Genomic DNA, 26573 nt, shown 5'->3' on the forward strand with positions numbered 1-26573 from the left:
TACCGGGTACGACAAAAGTCCGTACACCAGACGTAACAGGAAAAAAACATAAGCAAAGCAGCAGTTGTTCAGCGTTGATGTAGCCAACTGGCGTCCGAACCCCCGGTTAAATAGCACTCCCTATGATTAACAACGTTGCGTCACAGGCCCTGAGCTCTGATTGCTGATCGCAGGGCGCACACTCAGCTGGTGAAAGGGCTGCTGCCGCACCGGGGATTCTATAGCATAAAACATTCCCTATAAGCTCACATTATAAAGTTAACGAGTGGAAAGAGAAACTAAGCTAACCATACCTGCGGCGCTACGGTAGACACGTAACCAGGCAGACATCAGATCGCTGGGCAGGTAAACAAGACAAGTCGCGTACGGGTGGCATCATTTGTCAAAAGAAAAGTCCTGGTTTATAAAGGGGAGTAGTCCTCGCGATTGGCTCAAAGTTAACTGCCCAGAACCACTCACAGCTGCAGCTGCATTCGATGATGATACATAAACCAAGCTGAAGATAAGGAAGCTGACTCTGAAAGAAAAGCAAGCAATTTGGATGCTAAAAGAAAAGAGTAGGTCAATAAGAACAATAGGGAAAAGAAAAGGCATGGAGAAATCAAATGTTTGGAAAGTACTGGCGACATCAGCAACCAACAACAACCTGATTGGCTCAGAAAAACATCAGTAGCTGATGACAGACAAATCATAAAAGCTACATGTCTGTAAAATCCCCAACAACCTCCAGAAAGCTGGGGTGATGCTCTGTCAATCTACAGTCCAAAGAAGAATTAGACACAGAATTACAAACGCTGCACAGCAAGATGCAAACCTCGGATCAGCAACAACAATAGAAAGGCAAGATTCTTCACAAATGTGAGGCAGTAGAGTTTTGGAACTGAGTTGATGGACCGATGAGACAAAGATGAACTTTTATCTAAGTGATTGGAAAAGTGTGGAGAAAAAAGCTAACTGCAAATGACCGTAAGCACACAACCTCATTTGTTAAGCTTGGTGGAGGTGGTGTCATGGCATGGGCATGTATAGCTCTCCAGAATAGGACCTCCTCATTTTACCTCTTAACTTCATGTAAGATGACTTCATGTATGATGGCATGCACTGTATTGTTTTAAGGTGTCTCCTTTATCTATACCCCTTTTAACTGTTTCTTTATTATTCTCAGGTAGGTAAGGAAAGTCGACCCTGGACAAAACTATAAGCATTTCAAAAGTACTCACAACTTGCTCAGTAGACTTCCCTGTGGTCAGTTCTTGCTTACGGCTCTTAAATTACTACTCTTGCAGACCATAACTTGTCAATAATAAAATACAAGTTTTATTAAAATGAACAAAAGTTATATCCAAGTTCAATAGTAAAATTACAAAATCAAGGTATAATCAGCTGGTTTCAGGCGTCGAGGGATACTGTGCTTGTTCAGTATCCGTCCGTCGAGTCTCTCTCTCAGTCTTTTATACCCAGACGTCGAACGCTGGTTCTTCTGATGTCATCACCTGGAGTGCTGCCAACTCCTCTGCCGAGGCTTTCAGTTGTTGACGTCGCATTGCTTTAGCCCTTTTCCTCTTCTTTTTCCTCTTAACCATCTGTGAAATACACCTCAACTACTATGTTGTCCATTTATCATAAAAACTATTTTTAATACATAAGTGTTTCTACTCTAAATCAGTCACTACATACATTTCATGCAAGTAAGCAGTTTTCTGAATGTTAGTGAAGTTACACAATACATTTTCCATATAGCATTAATCACAGGGTACATCTTTGTACTTAAGCAAAAGCATTATTACTACTTAGGTTACAGTATATCTGTTTATATCATCACACTATAAATGCTCACTTAAAACTGATGCAGTCATCACGTCTTCAGACCATTTCAAAATGGCACAAAGCAGTGATATCTAAAAAGGAGAGTTATGTACTTATTTTATAATTAACCAATAACACTATCATTTTCTTCATTCAGACCGAGAGCTTGCACTAAACAAGAGTGTGGCGAGTGGGGCGGGGCCGAGAGGCGTGGGAACGAGGAGTGAGGCCAGGTGTAGTGATTGGAGATGAGCTACACCTGAGCCCCACCGCTAGTATCGAGTCCCACGTAGGAGATGGAAGGATATAAAACTGGAGCGACGACCGTGAAGGACGAGAGAGGACCAGGCCTGGGACATTATTTTATGTTTTGGCTTCTATTTGGGCGCACCAGTCGTCCGTGAGGGGCTGGTGCGCCGTTTTGTATTTATTTTGTGATATTAAAATGTTTTTGATTGTGCGCCGGTTCCCGCCTCCTTCTTCCCGATGAATATGGAGATTTGTTTGTTACAAAGAGCAGAGATTTATCGCACAAACCAATCACATCCAATCATAACTGTTCATATCCAATTATAGCGTGACAGAGGCATTGCCTTCTCTCACATGCTTTTTTCCCCATTTATCTCAATGAGCCTCCAGGAAGGTCACGGCATACTTTGTCTCTGTAGAAAGTCAATGGACCGAAGGGAGGCAAGCCTCCACTGTATTCATTGACAAAAAATCTGAGTTGTGTTTTTGTCTTTCAGAAATAGATTTTATTCATTATCATCTCGTTCCCATTGGTGAACAAATGCTATTGACGAAAATTAAGACTGTTGTACTGTTTCTCTCTAGAGTGGATCCTGTCATGTGTTTTCAGGTGTCCTGAATGACTGAATCTCTTCTCACAGTGTGAACACTTGTAAGGTTTCTCTCCAGTGTGGATCCTCTCGTGTGTTTTCAGATGTGTTGACCGACTGAGTCCCTGAACACTTGTAGGGTTTCTGTCCAGTGTGGATCCTCTCGTGTGATTTCAGATTTGATGACTGACTGAATCTCTTGTCACAGTGTGAACATTTGTAAGTTTTCTCTCCAGTGTGGATCCGCTCATGTGTTTTCAGACTTGATGACACACTGAATCTCTTGTCACAGTGTAAACACATGTAGGGTTTCTCTCCAGTGTGGATCCGCTCATGTGTTTTCAGAGATGTTGACGCACTGAATCTCTTGTCACAGTGTAAACACATGTAAGGTTTCTCTCCAGTGTGGATCATTTCATGTGTTTTCAGATTTGATGACACACTGAATCTCTTGTCACAGTGTAAACACATGTAAGGTTTCTCTCCAGTGTGGATCATCTCATGTGTTTTCAAACGTGTTGACCGACTGAATCTCTTGTCACAGTATGAACACTTGTGAGGTTTCTCTCCAGTGTGAACTCTCTGGTGCTGTTTTAAACAGTCTGCTGTAGTAAAAGTCTTGTCACACTCAAAGCACATGTACTCTCTCACACCAGTATGTATTTTCTGATGTCTTTTCAAAATTTGTAGAAATGAAAAACTCTTTCCACACGCAGAACATGAATGTGGTTTCTCCTTTGTATGAACTCTCTGGTGATCCTTCAGGTATGAAACTCTCAAAAATGTTGTGCCGCATTGATCACATGTGTACAGTTTCTCTCTAGTGTGAATATTCATGTGTCTCTTAAAGGCTGACGATTGTGTAAAACTTCTTCCACACTGAACACAAGTGAATGGTTTCTCTCCAGTATGAACTCTCATATGTTTCATAAGATGTTTTTTTAGTCTGAAATTCTTCCCACATTGATCACATGCGTAAGGTTTTTCTATGGTGTGAATCCTCGCATGCTGTTTTAAACAGCTTGCTGAAGTAAAAGTCTTGTCACATTCAAAGCACATGTACTCTCTCACACCAGTGTGTATTTTCTGATGTACTTTGAAACTTTGTAGTAATGAAAAACTCTTTCCACACACAGAACATGAATGTGGCTTCTCCTTTGTATGAACCGTCAGGTGATCCTTCAGGTCTGAAGCTCTCAAAAATGTTTTCCCACATTGATCACATGTGTACAGTTTCTCTCTAGTGTGAATATTCATGTGTCTCTTAAGGGCTGACGATTGTGTGAAACTTCTTCCACACTGAACACAAGTGAATGGTTTCTCTCCAGTATGAACTCTCATATGTATCGTAAGATGTTTTTTTAGTCTAAAATTCTTCCCACATTGATCACATGCGTAAGGTTTTTCTCCAGTGTGAACTCTCATGTGAATGTCAAGAATTTGTTTGCTTGTCAAACTCTTTCCACACTGAGTGCAGGTGAAATATTTTTTGGCTCTTCTTTGCCTTAAATCTTTCTGTTTGGTTTGAGAGCAACTCAAAGGTTTTGTCACAGTGTCTGGGTTGTTGTTCCCCGGGGTTCCACTAGATGTCCTCCTTCTCACGGTGTCTGTCCCAGATCACTTCCTGTTCCCTTATATGGTCACCTTCCTCCTTGTTACGTAATTGATTGTTCACCCCACCTGTCTCCTGTTTCCCCATTATCCTTCTGTGTATAAATACCCGGTCTGTCTTAGTCTATGTTACGGAGTCCTTGTTTAATGTTATGTATTATTCATGTCCGTCAACTCTCGTCTTGCCTTGCTCTGCCTTGCCTTGTGTTCGTGTCTTGTTGTATGTGGATTGATGTTTTGGTTTCGACCCCTGCCTGGACTGTTTACCCCTCTGGATTATCCCTTGAAATAAATCATACTTACCTGCAATTGGTTCTCGTCGTGTTTCAAGCGTCTCATTACGTGACAGAAGGACTCCGTCACAACAGAGAACCAGCGGTATGTCTACTCATGCCTCATCCCCAGCCACCGAGCGGGACAGAGGCGGTTTTGAGGGAACTCGCCTGGTGGTTTTCCGGGGGACCAGGGGAGGTCGCCGAGGAGGAAGTGGTCGAGAGGAGACTCGTCATCGCTCTCAACCATGGCCTCCCTTTGACCCGGGACTCGTGTGGGATGGATCAGAGCCACCCTCTCACCATGGCGAACGGAGAGGTGAGAGGAAGCACACACCCTCCATGGTAGCGCCACAACCCAAGATGGCCGCCAGCCCAGCTCCACAGCACCAAGTGGTCGCTAGCCCAGTACCACAACACAAGATGGCCGCTGACTCATTCTTGGATTATTTCGCTACACTATCAAGGATCCTAGAGGTTCCCAAGACGGTTCATGTCATGGCTGCTGAGCCAGCGCATCAGCACAAGATGGCCGCCAGCCCAGCGCCACAGCACAAAAGGACCGCCAGCCCAGCGCCACAACACAAGATGGCCGCCAGCCCAGCGCCACAGCACAAGATGGCCGCCAGCCCAGCGCCACAGCACAAGATGGCCGCCAGCCCAGCGCCACAGCACAAGATGGCCGCCAGCCCAGCGCCACAGCACAAGATGGCCGCCAGCCCAGCGCCAGAGCACAGGATGGCCGCCAGCCCAGCGCCACAGCACAAGATGGCAGCCAGCCCAGCGCCACAGCACAGGATGGCCGCCAGCCCAGCGCCACAGCACAAGATGGCCGCCAGCCCAGCGCCACAGCACAAGATGGCCGCCAGCCCAGCGCCACAGCACAAGATGGCCGCCAGCCCAGCGCCACAGCACAAGATGGCCGACTCAACGCCTGAGTCGCCAGTCCAGGTGCCACCGACTCACCGTCATAGAGGACGGAGGACGAGGAGACAGGCGTCAACCGTCCCTCAAGGCCTGGAGAAGGTTCCCGAGCGGACCGTATCCATGTTCGAGGCGGTGCCCGATGCTGTTCTGGAGGTCAAAGTGGGGCCCGAGGCCGAGGCGGTGCCCAATGCTGTTCCAGAGGCTGAGGCGAGGCCTGATGCTGTTCCAGAGGTCGAAGCGAAACCCGACGCTGTTCTGGAGGTCGGGGCGGAGCCCGATGCTGTTCCCGAGGCCGAGGCTGTTCCCGAGGCGGTGTCCGATGCTGTTCCCGAGGCGGTGCCCGATGCGGTTCCCGAGGCGGTGCCCGATGCGGTTCCCGAGGCGGTGCCCGATGCGGTTCCCGGGGCGGTGCCCGATGCAGTTCTCGGGGCGGTGCCCGATGCGGTTCCCGAGGCGGTGCCCGATGCGGTTCCCGGGGCGGTGCCCGATGCAGTTCTCGGGGCGGTGCCCGATGCAGTCCCCGAGGCGGTGCCCGGTGCTGTTCCAGAGGCCGAGGCTGTTCCCGAGGAGGTGCTCGATGCTGTTCGAGAGGCCGAGGCGGTGCCCGATGCAGTTCCCGAGGCGGTGCCCGATGCAGTTCCCGAGGCTGTGCCCGATGCAGTTCCCAAGGCGGTGCCCGATGCTGTTCCCGAGGCCGATGCTGTTCCCGAGGCGGTGCCCGATGCTGTTCCCGAGGCCGAGGCTGTTCCCGAGGAGGTGCTCGATGCTGTTCGAAGGGCCGAGGCGGTGCCCGATGCAGTCCCCGAGGCGGTGCCCGATGCAGTCCCCGAGGCGGTGCCCGATGCAGTCCCCGAGGCGGTGCCCGATGCAGTTCCCGAGGCGGTGCCCGATGCTGTTCCCGAGGCCGAGGCTGTTCCCGAGGAGGTGCTCGATGCTGTTCGAGAGGCCGAGGCGGTGCCCGATGCGGTTCCCGAGGCGGTGCCCGATGCTGTTCCCGAGGCGGGGCCCGATGCTTTTCTGGAGGCCGAGGCAGTGACCAATGTGGTTCTGAAGGCCGAGGCAGTGACCAATGTGGTTCTGAAGGCCGAGGCAGTGACCAATGTGGTTCTGAAGGCCGAGGCAGTGACCAATGTGGTTCTGAAGGCCGAGGCAGTGACCAATGTGGTTCTGAAGGCCGAGGCAGTGACCAATGTGGTTCCGAAGGCCGAGGCAGTGACCAATGTGGTTCCGAAGGCCGAGGCAGTGCCCGATGTCGAAGCAGTGCCCGAGGTGGTTCCAGAGACTTTGGCAGTGACCACGAGGACGTGGTGGTCGTCCGCTCCGCCCTGGGGGACTCTGGTGGTGACCACGAGGATGTGGTGGTCGTCCGCTCCGCCCTGGGGGACTTTGGCTTTGACCACGAGGCTGTGGTGGTCTTCCGCTCCGCCCTGGAGGGCTCGGACTTTGACCACGAGGCTGTGGTGGTCTTCCGCTCCACCCTGGAGGGTTTTGACTTTGTCCACGAGGCCGTGGTGGTCTTCCGCTTCGCCCGGGAGGGCTGTGGCCTTGACCACACGGCTGTGGTGGTCATCTGCTCCGCCCTGGTGGACGCCTCAACATGTCCTTCATGGACTTCTGTTTTGTGTTTTTTGAGTTCTGTTTCTGTCTGTTCCCTTTAGTTTAGTCTGGCCCTCCATCCCTCCCCCTGTACCTCCTCCGGTCCTCCTCCCTCCTGGTCTCCCTGTTTTATGTTTACATTTCTGGTGTTTGTTCCCCATGTGTTCCTTTTCCGGCCCTCCGTCCCTCCCCCTGAGCCTCCACCTGTCCGCCTCCCTCCTGGTCTCTGTGTTGTGTTTTGTCTTGGAGCGTCTGGGAGCCGCTCCGTAGAGGGGGGGTACTGTCACAGTGTCTGGGTTGTTGTTCCCCGGGGTTCCACTAGATGTCCTCCTTCTCACGGTGTCTGTCCCAGATCACTTCCTGTTCCCTTATATGGTCACCTTCCTCCTTGTTACGTAATTGATTGTTCACCCCACCTGTCTCCTGTTTCCCCATTATCCTTCTGTGTATAAATACCCGGTCTGTCTTAGTCTATGTTACGGAGTCCTTGTTTAATGTTATGTATTATTCATGTCCGTCAACTCTCGTCTTGCCTTGCTCTGCCTTGCCTTGTGTTCGTGTCTTGTTGTATGTGGATTGATGTTTTGGTTTCGACCCCTGCCTGGACTGTTTACCCCTCTGGATTATCCCTTGAAATAAATCATACTTACCTGCAATTGGTTCTCGTCGTGTTTCAAGCGTCTCATTACGTGACAGATTTTTCTTCAGTTTTGCCTTCACTGAACTCTCCATTCTCATTTTCTTCAAACAACTCTGAAATAAAACACAGAAATATTAAAAAAAGAACAGTGATGCGACAGTAAACAACTGCTGTGTCAAATGTTGATCATTTTGATGTATTTGTTTTTTTGCAACCGTGGACAGTAGACAACTGCTGTATCAAATGTTGATCACATTGATGTATTTATTTGTTTAATTTTGATGAAACAGTCACCAACAGATAAGGACAGCAGTTTGTGAGTGTTTTGCCTCATTTTCTGGTTAGACTACTGTGTGATTTTCGTTGCTAGAAAAGTTTGTTTTAATTACTGTGTGTCTTACCCTGGCAAATACGTGCTGTAGTGGCGCTTGGTTTTGCATTTGCATTTGCTTATATATTTATGCATTTTGCATACGCTTTTATGCAAAACGACTTACAGTGCAGTGCATTCAGGCTATCAATTTTTACATATCATAGTGAGGCGTGGCCAGCTGACTTCAATCACAGGTAATCAGGCAAATATAAAAGTGGTAGTTTCACCTTGGCAGCCCTCGTGTGAAGACAGAGTGTAAAGACCATCGACTCTACCTGCACAATTCCACCTAACACGGACATCGACAGGGCACTTGAGTATTGCTTTTCTTCCCTTTCTTTACTTTTTGTATAGCTTGTTCTCAAATACTTATTTCAGTCACTTTTAGTCACTATGTGCTTTCAGATCTCTACTATCACTACTAACAATCTGAGAGCACGCAATGTACATTGAAGTAAGGCCTATCCGACAAACCTACGGCCTGTCCATCTGACCTCTACTACTACGCTCTCTATTCCAGTTGGTCTCTGGAACTGTCATTCTGCTTTTAACAAAGCAGACTTCATTTCTTCTATTGCTACTCATTTCGGTCTCAACCTCATGGCACTGACTGAGACTTGGATCAAAACTGAAGACAATGCCACTCCTGCAGCCCATTCCACTTGTTCCCACACTCCTTGTATGACTGGGAGGGTTAGAGGTACTGGTCTCCTTCTATCAAAAGAATGGATATTTGATTTTCAACCATCACCTACAGATAACGGTTCATTTGAATCACATGCCATTACTGTAATCCACCCTGTTATAATCCACTTTGTTGTCATTTATCGTCCCCCAGGTCAATTGGGAAACTTTTTGGAGGAGTTGGATGTGCTGCTATCAAACTTTCCTGAAGATGGTGCTCCTCTGGTACTGCTTGGTGACTTCAACATCCACCTAGATAAACCCCAGGCTGCAGACTTCAACACTCTGCTCGCCTCACTTGATCTCAAGCCAGTGTCTACTACAGCCACTCACAAGCCAGGCAACCAACTGGACCTCATCTACACACGCACGTATTCCTAAAGTGGCACACACTCCAAAGCAGGTCACCTTTCGACGGAACCTACGCTCACTCTCTCCATCTCGTCTATTTTCTGTGGTTTCATCCTTGCTTCCTTCACTCTCTCAGTTTTCAGCTCTGGACACGAACACTTTAACCTCTTGCTTGGACAACTTTTGCCCACTGTTGTCTAGACCATCACGCACCGCCCCATCTGCTCCCTGGCTGTCTGAGGTTCTCAGTGAACATCGCTCTAAACTCAGGGCTGCAGAGAGGAAATGGCAGAAATCAAGAAACTTTACTGACATTAGTTTGTATCAGTCTCTCTCTTCCTTCTATGCACATGTCTTCACGGCTAAAACATCCTACTACCACAACAAAATTAACAGCTGTTGTGATGCTTGGCCACTCTTCAAAACTTTCTCTTCTCTTCTTAATCTGCCTCCACCTCCTCCTCCATGGATATTTACAGCTGACAACTTTGCAGTTTTCTTCACAAATAATACGAGAACCATCAGTAACCAATTCTCCACATCGCAGACTGAGGATAACTTCACAATGACCAATGCACTCTCTCTCCTCCTTCTCTCCACTCTCAGAGAGATGTTTTCAAACTTATCCTGTCCAATCATCCTACTACTTGTCCACTTGATCCGATCCCCACTCACCTCCTTCAAGTGATCTCTCCTTCAGACATACCTTCACTTACTCACATTATCAACTCCTCTCTTCACTCTGGAACATTTCCCTTAGCATTCAAGCAGGCTCGGGTAAGCCCACTGCTTAAGAAACCATCTCTAAATCCAGCGCTTCTTGAAAACTACAGACTGGTATCCCTTCTACCATTCATTGCCAAGACACTTGAGTGTTCAACCAGCTTTCTATGTTCCTTGGACAGAACAACCTCCTGGACAGCAACCAATCTGGCTTCAAAAGTGGCCACTCAACTGAGACTGCCCTGCTCTCGGTTACTGAAGCCCTGCGACTGGCAAGAGCAGCTTCAAAATCCCCAGTACTCATCTTACTGGACCTGTCTGCTGCTTTTGACACTGTTAATCACCAGATTCTCCTGTCCACCCTCAGAAAGATGGGAATCTCTGGAACTGCTCCCCTGTGGGTTAAGTCCTACCTCTCCGATAGATCCTTCAGCATGTCTTGGAGGGGTAATGTTTCTAAGTCACAACAACTTGCTACTGGGGTTCCTCAAGGCTCAGTACTTGGACCCCTTCTCTTCTCCTTTTACATGACATCATTAGGATCTGTCATTCAGAAGCATGGCTTTTCCTATCACTGCTACGCTGATTACACTCAACTCTACTTCTCATTCCAACCAGATGACCCGATGGTAGCTGCTCGCATTTCAGTCTGTCTGAGTGACATTTCTAGCTGGATGAATGACCATCACCTTCAGCTTAACCTTACTAAGGCTACTAAAACTTCTCTATACAGTTGGGTCCGTCAACCATAACTACTTCCAGGACAGCCAGAAGTTGTGATGGATCATCAGTTAAGCTTCACAGACCGTATTGCTACAATGACCCGGTCCTGCAGATATGTCTTATACAACATTAAGGGATTAGATATTTCCTGTCAGAGCAAGCCACCCAACTTCTTGTCCAAGCTCTTGTTCTCTCCAGACTGGACTATTGTAATGCTCTCCTGGTGGGCCTTCCCGCATGTACTGTCAAGCCTTTGCAACTGATCCAGAATGCAGCAGCGAGGGTTGTCTTCAATGAGCCAAATAAAAGCTCACGTTACTCCTCTCCTCATCAGGTTACACTGGCTACCAGTAGCCGCTCGCATCAAATTCAAGGTACTGATGCTTGCCTATGAGACGACCACTGGCACGGCACCAACATACCTAAACTCACTGGTTAAATCTTATGTGCCCTCCAGAAGTTTGCGCTCTGCAAGTGAACGACACCTTGTGGTGCCATCCCAAAGAAGTTCAAAATCACTCTCACAGACCTTTTCCTGGACTGTGCCCAGCTGGTGGAATGACCTCCAAATCTCAATTTGTATAGCTTTACTCATTTTCAAGGAACATCTAAAGTATCATCTTTTTCGCCTGCACTAGCACTTTTCCTTTTCGTGTCTTTTCATTTATTTAAAAAAAAAAAAAAAAACCTGGCTATGCGTTCTATACTAGACTAACTGAGACTTGTCATGGCGCTTGTATACTGTTGTTGTTCTCTTGTTGACCTGACTGCTTCTATTGTTCTCATTTGTAAGTCGCTTTGGATAAAAGCGTCTGCTAAATGATTAAATGTAAATGTAAATTAAACTTTATAATCTTCAGTAATATTAATGAAGAATTAAGATTTAACACAAATCTGTTTGTTCTTCCGGTATCTTCGATGCGTTTCCTTCTGCAGGGTTTTGTGGAGCTTCATAATCTCTTTCTGGAAGTGCAGAAGATTTTTATTCAACTAAAAATGAATTAATTAGATATGAACCAATGTAAATATAGCCATTTATGTATCAAGTTATTCTACTTTTATAATCATGTACGTGCCTGTGTGTACGGAGTCCTGCTTGAGAATGGAATGTGCAGACATTACAAAAGTACACTGAAGCTACACTGTTTGGACATAGACAATATGTTTAGACAAAATATATGATTAGGCCTCCTTATTTTTATGTAACATAACCTAAGGCTCATGTCTACTTCCTAAAAACAGACTGGACGCAGTGTAAAAAAAAAAAAGGGCCTGCACCAGCGCAAACCGTCTTTTGGAGTTAATATAGTGCTGTCAGGTTTTACTGAAGACGTGCAGTGATGAATTATCGCTGAAAAGGTGTGGACAGTAATTTTTGCTCTTGACCTTAGTCAATATGCACTTAGAGTTTTCCTTTCAGATGCAAAATTTATGGAAGGAGAATATTTGAATAAATCACTACGCTAATTTGCACTGTGCTTTGTATTTGGCGTTGGTCTTATGTAAATCAGATGTGTCTCCCAGCAGGCACTGGACGCCTATATAATATCAGACTGACATTGAGCAGATGTTGCATTTTGGTTGAAAATTTAAATCGGGATGATGTCAGTATTTGACGTCAAACTGATGTTGTCTTAACATTGGATTTTGGTTACACAACCTAAAAACAGCAAAATATTGGTATTGGACATCAATTTAACATTGACGTTGAATTTACACTGAATTTTGATCACCACCACAACCTAAATTTTACCAAATATCAGCATTTTAGACGTGTGTCTGCTGGACATGTTATTTAATTTGCACATTGTCAGTAAATTACCTGCAGAAACTTCCGCTCCCATTTACTTTTGTATCGTAATTCTAATTTTCCATGTTTAGTAAAAAAAGTACATGTCTGAGATGTATTGAATATGCCTTGAGGAAAACCTAGATAAAGAGCTATATAAACCTATATAAAAAGCTGAACTGAGAAGCTGTTACTCGCGCGCTGTGTTCGGTGCGCACCGGAGAGAGAGCCGCGTCTGACAGACAACAACACTGAACCGAGCTCTCCTTTGTGAAGTTCTCCTCGAACTTCCCCCTGCACCTGAACGAACAACTACAAATCGCAGTTTAAACAAACAGAAAAGGATGTGAAAGAGCCCAATTCAGTACTCGCTGTGTTCTGGTGTTCAGAGCTCATGCAGAGAGAGGCGTCTCAAAACGCTTGAACATTGAATTTGGCTTATTTTGCTCTAGTACCGTCAGATACAAATACCGTCAAATTCATACCATCATGGAAAGTATGTTAAAAAAAAAACTGTCGGTTATATCTTGAGTGAAAGTAAAAAGTTTAGAAAAAAATTTGACATGTATTATATTGGATGGATTCATTGTCTCTTAAAGTGACCGCGCCTAATTTAGCTATATAGTATTTACTAGTAGGTGCAGGACTCTATAATATTCATGCAGGTGAGTACAGCAAAATAAATTGAACTGAAACATATTATACCCCAAAATATAATTCTTCATACAGTGGACCACTAGTGAAATTGATTAATATTATTATTATTATTATTATTATCGATGATAATACTAAAAATGGGACCAAAATTTATTCAGCACCATATAAAAAAAATCTGTAGTTATGAGGTGTGTGTGTGTGTTGACAAATCTTTTGCGATGTCCTAACAGCCAGGATTCCCACACAACACGTCCGCTATAGTCTGATTTGTGACCTAATGACTCCTTTGAGCCGATTCATTATAATGAATGGTTAAAGCAATTGGTCTTCCCTTCAGTGTCTGAATCGGTGTATAACAAATCATTACTTCTTAGAAGAACATACACATCTAGAATAAGAAAGTAAGTGTGCTTACCCCATTTAGCAAGAGTGTTAATTAAAATTTAGCCTTAATAATCCACAGTATGTATAGGCCTATGACAATGTTTAGTAAAATTACCTATAAAAGAATTTAGTTTTAAAGGTCCTATGACATGAAAATTTCACTTTCTGAGGTTTTTTTAGATTAATATGAGTTCCCCTAGCCTGTATATGGTCCCCAAGTTTCTAGAAATTTGAATCTGCGTAAATGTTTCTATCTTTCTCTGCCTTTGAGAAAATGGAAGCTCAAACGGGCGATCTTGAATCTCCTCGTTGTGACGTTGTAAGGAGAATTGTTACCTCCCCTTTCTCTGCTTTGCCCGCCCAAATATTCACATATAATTCAGTCGCAATGTCAGCACAGGCGTTTCAAACAGACTTTTATGATATGGATTCGACAGCACCGGTACAAACAGTGAGTAACAGTGTTCATTAATGTCTGATCTGTGATCAGTGATTTCTGATGTGTAGCTAATTATTCAAGTTCACACAGACTTTCTTCCTAAATCGTTTAATACTGTTTATGCATCAGTGAATCAAGCCAGTGACTAAACGATCAACTTCACGTTGTTTCTCTTAGTAGCATGAAACAAATCTGTTATTTAAATTGTGATTTAACTACAGAGAGCGAACAAAGAACGCTCGCTTTTTCCTGGAGCTGTTACACATCGCGAGTAACATCTGCACACTTGCACAAACTGCAGTTACAATGAATGACGCTGTTATGCTGCACAACGGAGCTCTTACTGTATTCATGTGTTTGCTGTTAGCTGTGGTGAAAGCATTTTGTGAGAGATAACGTGTTGCAATAATGACGAGATCACTGCATCCACGCGATAAACAGACTCTGTCTACTCAATGCTCATCACTGCAGCCTTTCATGTGATGGGAAAAGATAAAAATAATTATATAATCAACACTTCCACGATTCCTTAATCTCGACAGCTGTAATAGTAATTATATATATATATATATCAAAAAATCAAAAAATGCTTTTTATTTCTAAATTTTAAATGTAAAAATCATACTAACAATATAAGTACACCTAAGGAAACTTTTAAAAGCATTTAAAGAAAAGGAAATAATCCATGTCATGGGACCTTTAAAGTTATACTGGAGTGAGAATAAATGGTAAATAAAAATATGGAAAAAATACACTATTACACCTTTTAACATTACGTTTTTAATTGATATGATTACACTAAAATAATTATCAAGTCTATCAAAAAAGGATTTTATCTTTCTTAACTATGAAAGCCAGTCGTGGAAAAATCACAGCTTTTTTTTGCAAAGAGGGCAAGAAAAGATGACAGTGATAGTTTTTTTCATGAATAGGATAAAAAAACAGTTTCTTTGTATTTATTTTAAATGTAACATTTATTGTCAATATTGGGATCATGTGGGTACTAGGGTACTCCTTGCTGTGTGTGGATGACCATGTCGGTCAGCCACCACCGAAGACCAATTTTAACCCAGGAAAAACCCTGAAGTGTGTCTCATTCAGACCTGCTGTTCTTGTTTCTGCAGATGTTTTATGTAGGAAATAAATAAATATTGCCTAAAGTGAAACCATTCTGTTTTAGTTTTGAATTCTGAAATTAATCTACCGTAATTCCTCAAATAAAAACCGGTAGTCAAATTTAAACATCAAACACGTATCTACAAAGGGTGGGAAGTCGTATAAACCATAGACTGTATAAAAACAGGTAAGTTACAAGTGAGGATTTTCGAGGACGGGGTATGAGCGGAGAAAAAGGATACTAGGCTGCGAAGTAGCTGATGCTTTATTCTGCTAATTTACTGCTGCATTTTGTTCCATCGCGAGATCGTGACAGATACGATGGACAACTAAAAGTGTCACCGAAATGCATCATCTTTCGGAGAAGGTGAAAAAACACGAAAGAACAAGTAATATATACTGAGTAATTTAAGTAAGCAGTGTAATGTAAGTGAGGACTGTGATATAAATGAGCAGTGTAATATAAGTGAGTTGTGTAAACCTTGATTTATTATTAAACTAGAATCGAAATAAAACGTTTTTTTTTTTTTTGAAAAATCACTTCCTGGCATCAGTCTTCATCTGCTGCTGAATTGTGTTAACACACATATAGAAACATAAGGAGAGCAAGAGATTCATTCGTAATGTCAGTTTATTTTTAATTAATACTATAGTAGTTCAGTTCCCTTTACATCTTTAACTAGCTGTTAATTTATCAATTGAATGGGTGAACTATCCTCATTAATCTAGCAAACATTTGCCCCCCTGAGAGAATTGGTAGGAGCACTGACTAGTACACTGGACCGAGAAACATTTCTGTAAGACGAGTCTGATTCATGAACCGAGGAGCTGATGATACTGCGCATGTGTGATTCAGTGTGAAACAGACCGACACACAAGAGCGTCTGAACCGAACTGTTTCTTTTGGTGATTGATTCTGAACTGATGATTTGCTAATGTTATGATCTCTGGAACAATATTGCGCTTAATTTAAAACAAGTACTTATCAAACAGATTAAATTAGAAATAAAGGCCTGTCTCTAATAAAAGCCTTCTTCAAATAAAAGCCTGTTAACTTCTGCAGTTCAGGTAAATGAAGACCCCGGCTTTTATTTGAGGAATCAGTATCAGTCTCAGAATCAGTCAATTTGATGGCGGCCCAGCGCAGCGGATCACTGGTGCTCACCTCATCATCACCGTGAGTGCTGCTGTTAAACCCTAAACATCATTCTCACTTCTTTTGTTTAGGCTTGCATCAATAGGGCTGTGAATCTTTGGGTAGACAGCGATTCGATATTCATAGGTCCATCCATCCATCCATCCATCATCTTCCGCTTATCCGGGGCCGGGTCGCGGGGGCAACAGTCTAAGCAGAGACGCCCAGACTTCCCTCTCCCTAGCCACTTCTTCCAGCTCTTCCAGGGGGACCCCGAGGCGTTCCCAGGCCAGCCGGGAGACATAGTCCCTCCAGCGTGTCCTAGGTCTTCCCCGGGGCCTCCTCCCGGTGAGACGTGCCTGGAACACCTCCCTGGGAAGGCGTCCAGGAGGCATCCGAAATAGATGCCCGAGCCACCTCAGCTGGCTCCTCTCGATGTGGAGGAGCAACGGCTCTACTCTGAGCTCCTCCCGAGTCACCGAGCTTCTCACCCTATCTCTAAGGGAGCGCCCAGCCACCCGACGGAGAAAGCTCATTTCGACCGCCTGTATCTGGGATCTTGTCCTTTCGGTCATGACCACCAGCTCATGACCATAGGTGAGAGTAGGAACGTAGAATGACCGGTAAATCGAGAGCTTTGCCTTACAGCTCAGCTCCTTCTTCACCACAACAGACCGGTACAGCGACCGCATTACTGCAGAAGCTGCTCCGATCCATCTGTCAATCTTACGTTCCATCCTTCACTCACTCGTGAACAAGACCCCAAGATACCTGAACTCCTCCACTTGAGGCAGGAACTCTCCACCAACCTGAAGTGGGCAATCCACCCTTTTCCGACTGAGAACCATGGCCTCGGACTTGGAGGTGCTGATTCTCATCCCAGCCGATTCACACTCGGCTGAAACTGTTCCAGTGCACGCTGAAGGTCCTGGTCTGAGGAGGCCAACACGACAACATCATCCGCAAAAAGCAGCGACGAAATCATATGGTCCCCAAACCGGACACTCTCCGGCCCTTGGCTGCGCCAAGAAATTCTGTCCATAAAAAAAACGGAACCGGTGACAAAGGGCAGCCCTGCCGGAGTCCAACATGCACCGAGAACAGGTCTGACTTACTGCCGGCAATGCGAACCAAGCTCTTGCTCCAGTCATACAGGGACCAAACAGCCCTAAGTAGGGAGCCGCCGACCCCATACTCCCGGAGCACCCTCCACAGGATGTCGCGAGGAACATGGTCGAATGCCTTCTCCAAGTCCACAAAACACATGTGGACTGGTTGGGCAAACTCCCATGAACCCTCCAGCACCCTGGAAAGGGTATAGAGCTGGTCCAGTGTTCCACGACCGGGAAGAAAACCACACTGTTCCTCCTGAATCCGAGGTTCCACTATCGGCCGAATTCTCCTCTCCAGTACCCTGGCATAGACTTTCCCAGGGAGGCTGAGAAGTGTGATCCCCCTATAGTTGGAACAAACTCTCCGGTCCCCCTTCTTGAAAAGAGGGACCACCACCCTGGTCTGCCAGTCTAGAGGTACTGTCCCCAACCGCCATGCGATGTTGCAGAGACGTGTCAACCAAGACAGCCCCACAACATCCAGAGACTTGAGGTACTCGGGGCGGATCTCATCCATCCCTCCTGAGGCGTCGAACAGTTTGCCAGAATCTATTCGAGGCCAACCGATAGTCTTTCTCCATGGCCTCATCGAACTCCTCCCAGGTCCGAGTTTTTGCCTCCACGACTGCCCGGGCTGCAGTCCGCTTGGCCTGCCGGTACCTGTCAGCTGCCTCCGGAGTCCCACAAGCCATCCAGGCCCGATAGGACTCCTTCTTCAGCTTGACAGCATCCCTTACTTCCGGTGTCCACCACCGGGTTCGGGGATTGCCGCCTCGACAGGCACCGGAGACCTTACGGCCACAGCTCCGAGCAGCCGCAGCGACAATGCAGGTGGAGAACATGGTCCACTCGGACTCAATATCTCCAGACTCCCTCGGGATCCGGTCAAAGCTCTTTCCCGGAGGTGGGAGTTGAAGATCTCTCTGACAGGGGGCTCGGCCAAATGTTCCCAACAGACCCTCACAGTATGCTTAGGTCTTGCCAAGTCTGTCCAGCTTCCTCCCCCGCCATCGGATCCAACTCACCACCAGGTGGTGATCAGTTGACAGCTTCGCCCCTCTCTTCATCCGAGTGTCCAAGACATATGGCCGAAGGTGTGATGACACGACCACAAAGTCGATCATCGACCTTCGGCCTAGGGTGTCCTGGTGCCACGTGCACTGATGGACACCCTTATGCTTGAACATGGTGTTCGTTATGGACAAACCGTGGTTAGCACAGAAATCCAAGAACAGAACACCGCTCGGGTTCAGGTCAGGGGGGCCATTCCTCCCAATCACGCCCCTCCAGGTGTCACTGTCACTGCCCACGTGAGCGTTGAAGTCCCCCAGTAGAATTACGGAGTCTCCAGTCGGAGCACTTTCCAGCACCCCTCCCAGAGACTCCAAGAAGGCCAGGTAGTCCGCACTGCCGTTCGGCCCGTAGGCACAAATGACAGTGACAGACCTATCCCCGACTCGAAGGCGCAGGGAAGCGACCCTCTCGTTCACCGGAGTAAACTCCAACACATGGCGGCTGAGCTGGGGGGCTATTAGCAAACCCACTCCAGCCCTCCGCCTCTCACCATGGGCAACTCCAGAGTGGTAGAGAGTCCAGCCTCTCTCAAGAAGTGTGGTTCCAGAGCCCAAGCTGTGCGTTGAGGTGAGCCCGACTATCTCTAGTTGATACCTCTCAACGTCCCGCACAAGCTCAGGCTCCTTCCCCGCCAACGAGGTGACATTCCACGTCCCTAAAGCCAGATTCTGTGTCCAGAGATTGGGTCGTCGGGGGTCTCGCCTACGACTGTCGCCCGATCCACTATGCACCGGCCCCTTACGCTCCCTCCTGCAGGTGGTGAGCCCACTGGAGGGCGGCCCCACGTCACTCCTTCGGGCTGAGCCCGGCCGGACCCCATGGGGGAAGGCCCGGCCACCAGGCGCTCGCATACGAGCCCCAACCCCGGGCCTGGCTCCAGGGTGGGGCCCCCGGCTGCGCCATGCCGGGCGACGTCATGGTCCTTGATTTAAGTTTTGGCATAAGGGGTTTTGTGAACTGTTCTTAGTCTGGCCCGTCACCAAGGACCTGTTTGCCTTGGGAGACCCTACCAGGAGCATATAGCCCCAGACAACATAGCTCCCAGGATCATTCGGGTACTCAAACCTCTCCACCACGATAAGGTGACAGTTCTATATTCCTATATTCATAGGTTTTCCATTCAATTCAAGAACTTTTTTTGCTAATTTAGAACGATTAAATTCAATTCACAATTGAATTCAATTTGATTTGATAATAGCGATTTGATTCTGTATTCTTTAAGTGCATTCACAGGATTATTTAAATGCTTCCTCTAAATTCTTTAAATGCTTAGTCTGGGGCAAATTACAATAGCATTTATGGTTAGAGATCCATGGGATAGAGAAAAAACACGTTTGTCTATTGTTACCGCATTTTTCGGAATGGCATGGAGCGCCCTCTGGCGGCTGTAGACTGTAAGGTTTTCCATTGGTTTATTTATCTTGGTTCATGTCAAATTAATTTTGATAAATAAGTCGCACCTGACTGCAGACCAGCCAAACTATGAAAAAAAGTCTTATAGTCCGGAAAATACGGTACATGCTAGTTTAATGATGCTAAGGGCATGACATGGCATATGTAGAAATTGATGTAATCCAAGATTTAAAAAAAGAGCTTTAATGCATAAGCTAACATTTTGTCACACCAGGAGTGTAGCACTCATTTCAGAAGTGACAGAAATGTCAAATGCAATCATTTTATTTGTATTTTATTTTACGAGGAATTCTCTTTACAATTATTTCAATTCTCTGCACAGAATTAGGTAGAAAATATACATTATAGTTTCAGTACTTTAATAAATATGTAAATTAGCACTGCATCATTCATAAATCGTATAGTATTTTTTCTTAACGTTTCATCAGTTCTTTCTGCTTTTTATTCACTTTAGCTCCAGAGAAAGCCTGGCACGTCTATGAGAGCGAGATCACTTCTCTTTCAGTGTGAAAACTTCATCATTTTCACAAAGTAAAATGCCATAGAAGCATTTCTCTCCATCAGCGAATTATTCTGAAAAAAATTTAAACATGCCCGATGTCTGTTTTTTAAAGCAACAAACGCTACTTTCATGCATCTGATGATCAGATAAACCTCGCGCTCTTATTTCAAGGTCGTTGTTAATGCTGTGGTTATTTTAACAGTTTCCTTCGTATATTCGGTTCATCAGCATTGTTTAAACACATTTATCATTCAACATAACTGTGCGTTTGACTTTGACACTTACATATCTGCTCCGTCCATGCAATAATAATACAGCTTTCATTTCTTTTGGGATAAATGAACGCATTCACATGTTGTAAATCTAAACTGTATAGTGTACATAGCCCCTAAATTTAGCGATCAACTATGCACATTATAAACATAACATTTAACATATAACATTCAACAGCACTTTTAAGGTTTTTAAAATATATCTGAGAATATGAATAGAGTATTTTGCCTGAGAATATGAATAGAGTATCTTTTTTCTATAAAATGTTGTCTTTGTTACTTTTAGTTAAAAAGGATGGTAGCAAAGTCTTCTTGAGTTTGTCTGCATCCATATTGCAGGTTTCCTCTCACTTGTAAAGTGTGGTATGGGAGCAGTTATTACGTCTTTAACAGAAAGCCATTTTTTCTGTGTTTCCGCTCACATTGAGGTCCCAAATAATGGCTCAGTGGCTCTGATATAAAACCTAGAAGCATAATGTTTTCATGCACAATTTCCCCAAAGTCTAGACTGACCACGGCTTAAATGAGTGTTAAATTAACCATTTTAATTAGCTTTATCTGTGTCCAACATGTCTCACTCAACCCTTTCACTTATAAAAACAGAGCATTTCTTAAAAAACTGTGACACACAGGAAGTGACATCATCTGAGCTCTTTCTACAGCAGGGCAAGAGGACAAGATCCATTGTTTCAGTTTCCACACAAACTGCAGTGTTATAAACTGTACTGAGGAAGGTACAACATTTTTGGTAAAACATTAGTGAACCAGATATAAAATAAATGTAAATTAAACAGTTAAAGGAATATTTCGTTTTTCCATTTCAAAGTTTTCCTTATGCATACAATTGGTTTCCTCCCTGGAGAGAAGGGGCCCCCAAGATTTGTTATGAGAACAAGGCCCACTTGTGTTTCTCCAGATGTTTCTCATCTGAGGGTCTGTATATTTCAGCTAGGCAGGCTGTTTTCTCTTTACACACAGACTTATACGATGGAAGAATAACTGCATATATAAATGTCTGGATTCACCTTGATTAATTCATGTTTTGATTAATAAAGATCTTCAACAGGGACAGTTCAGTTAATGTTACCAAACGTGTCGTGTAAACTCTACTGATCACGGACTGGATTAGAGACAATCGTTGATAACTCGACTCTAGAGACTCTCAGCTTGACAGTCTCTGATAAAAACGGTCTCTCTTCCAGCATCAAAACCTATCATCTGTTTATCTAAATGTGATGAACGTGAATGAATGAAGAATAAACCCCAACCTGTTTGTTCCTGAGTGTGTTTGATTCTGCAGGGATCTGGATCTCTCATCTTCTCTCTTTAATAAACTCCGTCTCTGAGCAGATTTCAGCTCTTCCTGAGGTTCCTCTTCTCTTCTGAACTGATGGAGATATTTATATTCCTGAAAACTAAACTACTGTGAGGGAGGAGTGTATCTGCAGAGAAAAACACACACATATCAGTTATTGAATTTGTTCTTATGCTCTTTGAGAAAAAAGGGGAAATTGTACTTCTAGGAGTACAACACCTTGTCTCTGGGACTGTATTAAAGGGACAACTTTGTACCCAAAGGGTGAATGTGTCTAGCTATTTATATATTACTCCATTATAATCAATAAAAATATGTAAAGGTATAGAAATATAAAATAATGTAATCTAATACAAATAATGTAAATGCTTCCAAATATAAATCAATGGTCGGAAAAAACAGTAGAAAGAGTAAACAAAAGTAAAAGTACAGATTTGTCTCAGTCTGTGAAATATGTTTTAAGAGGCAAACTGCTCCAATGAATATTGAACAAATTATGACAAATAATGTAAAAACAAACACTAATGACATTCATCGGCCACTAAAGCATTCGTTGTAATAGTCACCTAATAAATGTTCAGAAACCGACAACTATCACAGAACCAAAAATACAAAACACCAAAGAAAAATGTTTCAGCGTCAAACTAAATTCATATTTATTGATAAACATTAACATATAGATTTAAAAGGTCTCTTGTTTCAAGGTAAAGTACTGAGCAGTATTTTTCCAACCGATAGAAAGTTGGTTTGACGTTAGACAGATATTCAGCCGCGAAAAAAATCAACAAATTCTTAGAGGGTGAGTGTAATTGTGTAAAAAATGGCTTATCTGAAACACAATAGAACGTAGAACTGAACACACATTGCAGTTTTAATTATCCTCAATTTGTTGCAACACACAAAGTCTTTGTGGAAGATTTTAATCAATCAAGAATAATCAATGTGAATCTAGCCATTTTTGTTGCTAGTTATTATTCCATTATAATCCCATAGGTTAACTATAGAAAGAAATCTGCCTACGGGGCCAATTTTACAGACCAGATGAGAAACATGGTCAGACATGGTCAGGGGGGGGGGGGGGATCTTCTCTCTAGGGAGGTATTGAAATTGTAAACATAAGGAAAAGTTTAACTATTTGAAAACGCCCTGTATAAGGTATATAATGAGTTGCCACCTAGCATTCAGGAGATCTTTTTGCAGAGAACATCTCGGCTTTTTTTCTCTCTGAAATAAAGTTTATCTTCTGGTAACAAAACCCTGAGACTGTGTGATTCCTCAGATCTAGTGCAGATAAAAATACACTACATCTTCAGCAGCAGCACCCTAGTGCTTAGGTCAGCTAGGGGCCGTTTACAAAGTACATGATAATGAAAAAACGAAAATGTTTCCCACCGGAATGTTTTTTCATAATTATCAAAAAAAGAGCCATTTGTGCACCCAAGGTCTTTGAAAGATATAAAGACAAACACTTATGGTGCTCCCTTGAATTTAAATAAGAAATATTGTAAACAAGATATTTGATAGTGGTTATTATTATATTATTACCATTACAGTTTTTCTCAATTGCTAAAACACAATTTCTGAAACCTTGCTCCATTTTCTAAAAACATTGAACACAAAATTTCATCTTCAAGCACTATTTACAAATAATAATTTATAATTTTGAATGTCATACCGGTTCAGAACAGCTGCAGTCTCTTTCCTCTAGGGGGCAGTAATACTGGAGACTCAATAGAGCATCACAGTCCCGCCCACAGCCCGAGAGCGCTCTGGTGCCGGAAGTAAATTTCCCATTCATTTCTCCCATTGACTTTCGGGAAAATCCGTATATAAAGAGTTTTAGAGCATGTGTGAGGATAACCAGCTACGGCTGAACTCATAAGCATATAACATATCATTTCGAGTGAAAATATTAAGAGAAAATCCAAAAAAAGTCAAAGGTACAAGACTGTGTACATATTTTCATTTCGAGCGCAGGAACTACTCATCCCAATAAACCACCGCGCCACATTGAATTCGACTGGAGCCACAACCGCGAACGAGCCTTTTGAGTGACTTCCAAATCTGATGACGGCCGCCCTTGCGAACTTTTTCCTCCAGTGATTTTTATTTTATATAGTGAATGTGCATTAATAGCAGTTCTTTCAGTATTAATCATGTAAATAAATAGTGTTTTATATATGTATCGTGTATTGATGTTTATATTTATCAGAGTATTTTATATTGTGTGCATGTGTGAAAGTGGTTAACGATAACGTCAGCAATGGTGCAGTGCTTTGTATCTGACTGCAATCACCGCTCAGTCGTCAAAACATGTCGTTGCCATTACACAAATGTTCAGTAAATGGACAAAAAGGTATGCCTAAGCTAAATATTGTTTTGACAGTGTCATTATAAAATGCTTGATTTGACTCATACCATATGAAGGCTACAGTAGCCTAGCTAAGTTACCAACCTCCCTGTAAAACTCTCATGGCAGCCAAGGAAATCATGATTGCACTGATAAGTCCACCATGCAAAAACGCAACACAGGTTTTTATTTTATTTTTATTTTTTTATTAATGATCTTCAGTCTTCACGGACCTTCGCGGGGTTTAACCAGACGGTTACAAGAGCTCCACCAATCAGATGCATCACTGTGGGATTGTTCAGGATTGTGGGTAATAACGTACTTAGCCAAGACATCGCGAATAAAAGGCATTTATATCAAAACAAGGTTAGTGCCCCATGATCCTTTTACGTTTATATGAGCATATACTATCGTATGGTTACGTTTTTATGGCTTATACCCCAAATGTCAATGCAGAAATTGCATTGAATTTTTACTTCTGGCACCAGCTGTGGGCGGGGACTGCTCTATGGAAGGCTGCACAAGAGATTTTTGAAAGTCAATAGCTTTTGACAATGAAAACTACTGCAAAATGATCCATAAGAAATCTGTAACAGGACACAGCATTTGAAGCTAATTACTAATTACTAACTATATTTACTTGAAACTAAATGATGTATTGGTTTCATTTTCAAATGTATGAGTTCTATTATAGTTCTGTGGCCAAAACCACCATCAGAATGTTCTTCTCGGAGCCAGTAACAAGACACACCCTTTGAAGTTGAGATGGAATACTGTATGTTTTAATAATGAGTGTGTTAATGGGTTCAAATTTAATTCAATAGTATGCATCCCGATTTACATGTGATAGTAAAAGATGGCAGTAAATATTGTTCTGTGAACAAATAACAAGACACACCCATTTAAATGTACGTATCAAACTGTATGCATTCTAAATTAATTTATTTAAACTTCTGAATGTCAGATTTGGTCGAGACAAGTGCAATATGTTTCTTTAGTTGGTGGTTAACTGCACAATCTTTGTCATGCTCTGCAAGCATTTTCTCAGTCGGTACATTTCAATAACTTTTGTTGTGCTACAGTTACGTGAATGAAACCAACAGCTAAATGTTATTTTATGAACACATAATAAGACACACCCCTTTGATTTTAGATTAAATATTTATACATTTCACAAGTGAAGCATTTAGATGTAACTTTTCTCTTCGCTTTGCACTTTGTAGATACTCCCTTTCCTGCACTTTTACATTATAAGGTATATCAGTTATAATTCCTTAAGGCATATTAAAACCAATAAAACACAATGCGTGTTATATTCTACATTTGAAAACAGTTACAACAGTATGTTTCTTGTCAATGTGCTAAAAACGTCAAACGTCGAAACAACTTTATATCGGTTCTGTTCCAGTGTATTTTAACAATGTAAAAACAAATTTGATCCAATGACGCCAAAAGAGTAGCAGCTCTCACTCCAAACAGTGACACGATCACACAAACACACTCGGGTCTGAATGAATCAGATTTTCCTCACATACTCGCCGCTGCTGCTGCTGCTCTAAATGTTTATTTCTGTAGAAAGATGCCAGAAAAGACGCACAAGTATCGCTGAACCCGATGAAAACAACACAGACACGAGCCTGTAACGTGTCGCTTAAACAAACTAAGTGTGTGTGGTGGTCGTGTGAGTAAGAGAAATACCGTGATCTGCTCGCCTCTCTCTCCTCACAAGACTCAGTTCTGTCTCTCTCTCTCTCTCTCTCTGTGTGTGTGTGTGTGTGTGTGTGTGGTGGTCGTGTGAGTAAGAGAAATACCGTGATCTGATCAGTTCTTGAAGGAATCGCTCTTTTGACTCGGTTCACAAATCAAACTTAAGGTTTGTTTTTGTAAAAAATAACTTTAGGATGTTCTCTTTCTCTTTTCTTCAATCATTTGATCATTATGTGTCTGTTTCAGCCAGTTAAAAGGGCGGTCACACTGTGTGCACGTGATCAGGATTATATCACCTCCTCATTCTGAGCAGAAAAACCTGGTCGAGTATTTCATTTACAATATATTAACATTGTGCTGCACTTTACTTCACTGTGTATATTGTGATATTACACTTTAATGGCACCTTATATATTTGTTATTGGGCTAGTTAACATTACAACAGATAAAACAGTCATTATAACTCTTGTGGTGCAGCAGAAATGTGTTTTCACAATTTGATGCGATCTAAACCGGTTCGAATCTGACTTTTGACTAAGTTTTTTTTCTCCCTTTTTAAATTTCAAATCACATCAGAAAAGCGTTTATTTACAATAAAAAGATAGGAAATAATCAAAAAGTTAGAGGGAGGTCTTCACACATAAGGTGGCATATTAATAATATAAATTAAAATGATAATTTACACAATTTATTACTGCATACTGTTTTATAATGTACTTCAAACATTCCTATTTTAATATTTCCCCTTGCCATGGTTCTTGTT

General features: G+C 43.4%; 2 protein-coding genes, 1 long non-coding RNA gene and 1 pseudogene across 4 annotated transcripts in view; 2 read left to right on the top strand and 2 right to left on the bottom strand.

Annotated features, from left to right (window-relative positions):
* The window catches only part of LOC127952760 (guanylate-binding protein 1-like), a 241602-nt gene that overhangs the window by 34337 nt on the left and 180692 nt on the right, over window positions 1-26573 (top strand). The gene's annotated exons all lie outside the window — the stretch shown is intronic.
* Window positions 1-26573, top strand: part of LOC127952764 (gastrula zinc finger protein XlCGF57.1) — a 71712-nt gene that overhangs the window by 15629 nt on the left and 29510 nt on the right. The window lies entirely within an intron of this gene.
* Window positions 2600-4168, bottom strand: LOC127952762 (zinc finger protein 271-like; annotated as a pseudogene).
* Window positions 7746-26018, bottom strand: LOC127952786 (uncharacterized). The gene is made up of 3 exons (XR_008153054.1): window positions 25915-26018; window positions 21707-21880; window positions 7746-7804 (listed from the first exon to the last, which is right to left on the bottom strand). It is a non-coding gene; the product is annotated as an uncharacterized LOC127952786 (long non-coding RNA).

The sequence above is a fragment of the Carassius gibelio genome, chromosome B3, assembly GCF_023724105.1.
Source record: "Carassius gibelio isolate Cgi1373 ecotype wild population from Czech Republic chromosome B3, carGib1.2-hapl.c, whole genome shotgun sequence".
Taxonomy (NCBI): Eukaryota; Metazoa; Chordata; class Actinopteri; order Cypriniformes; family Cyprinidae; genus Carassius; species Carassius gibelio.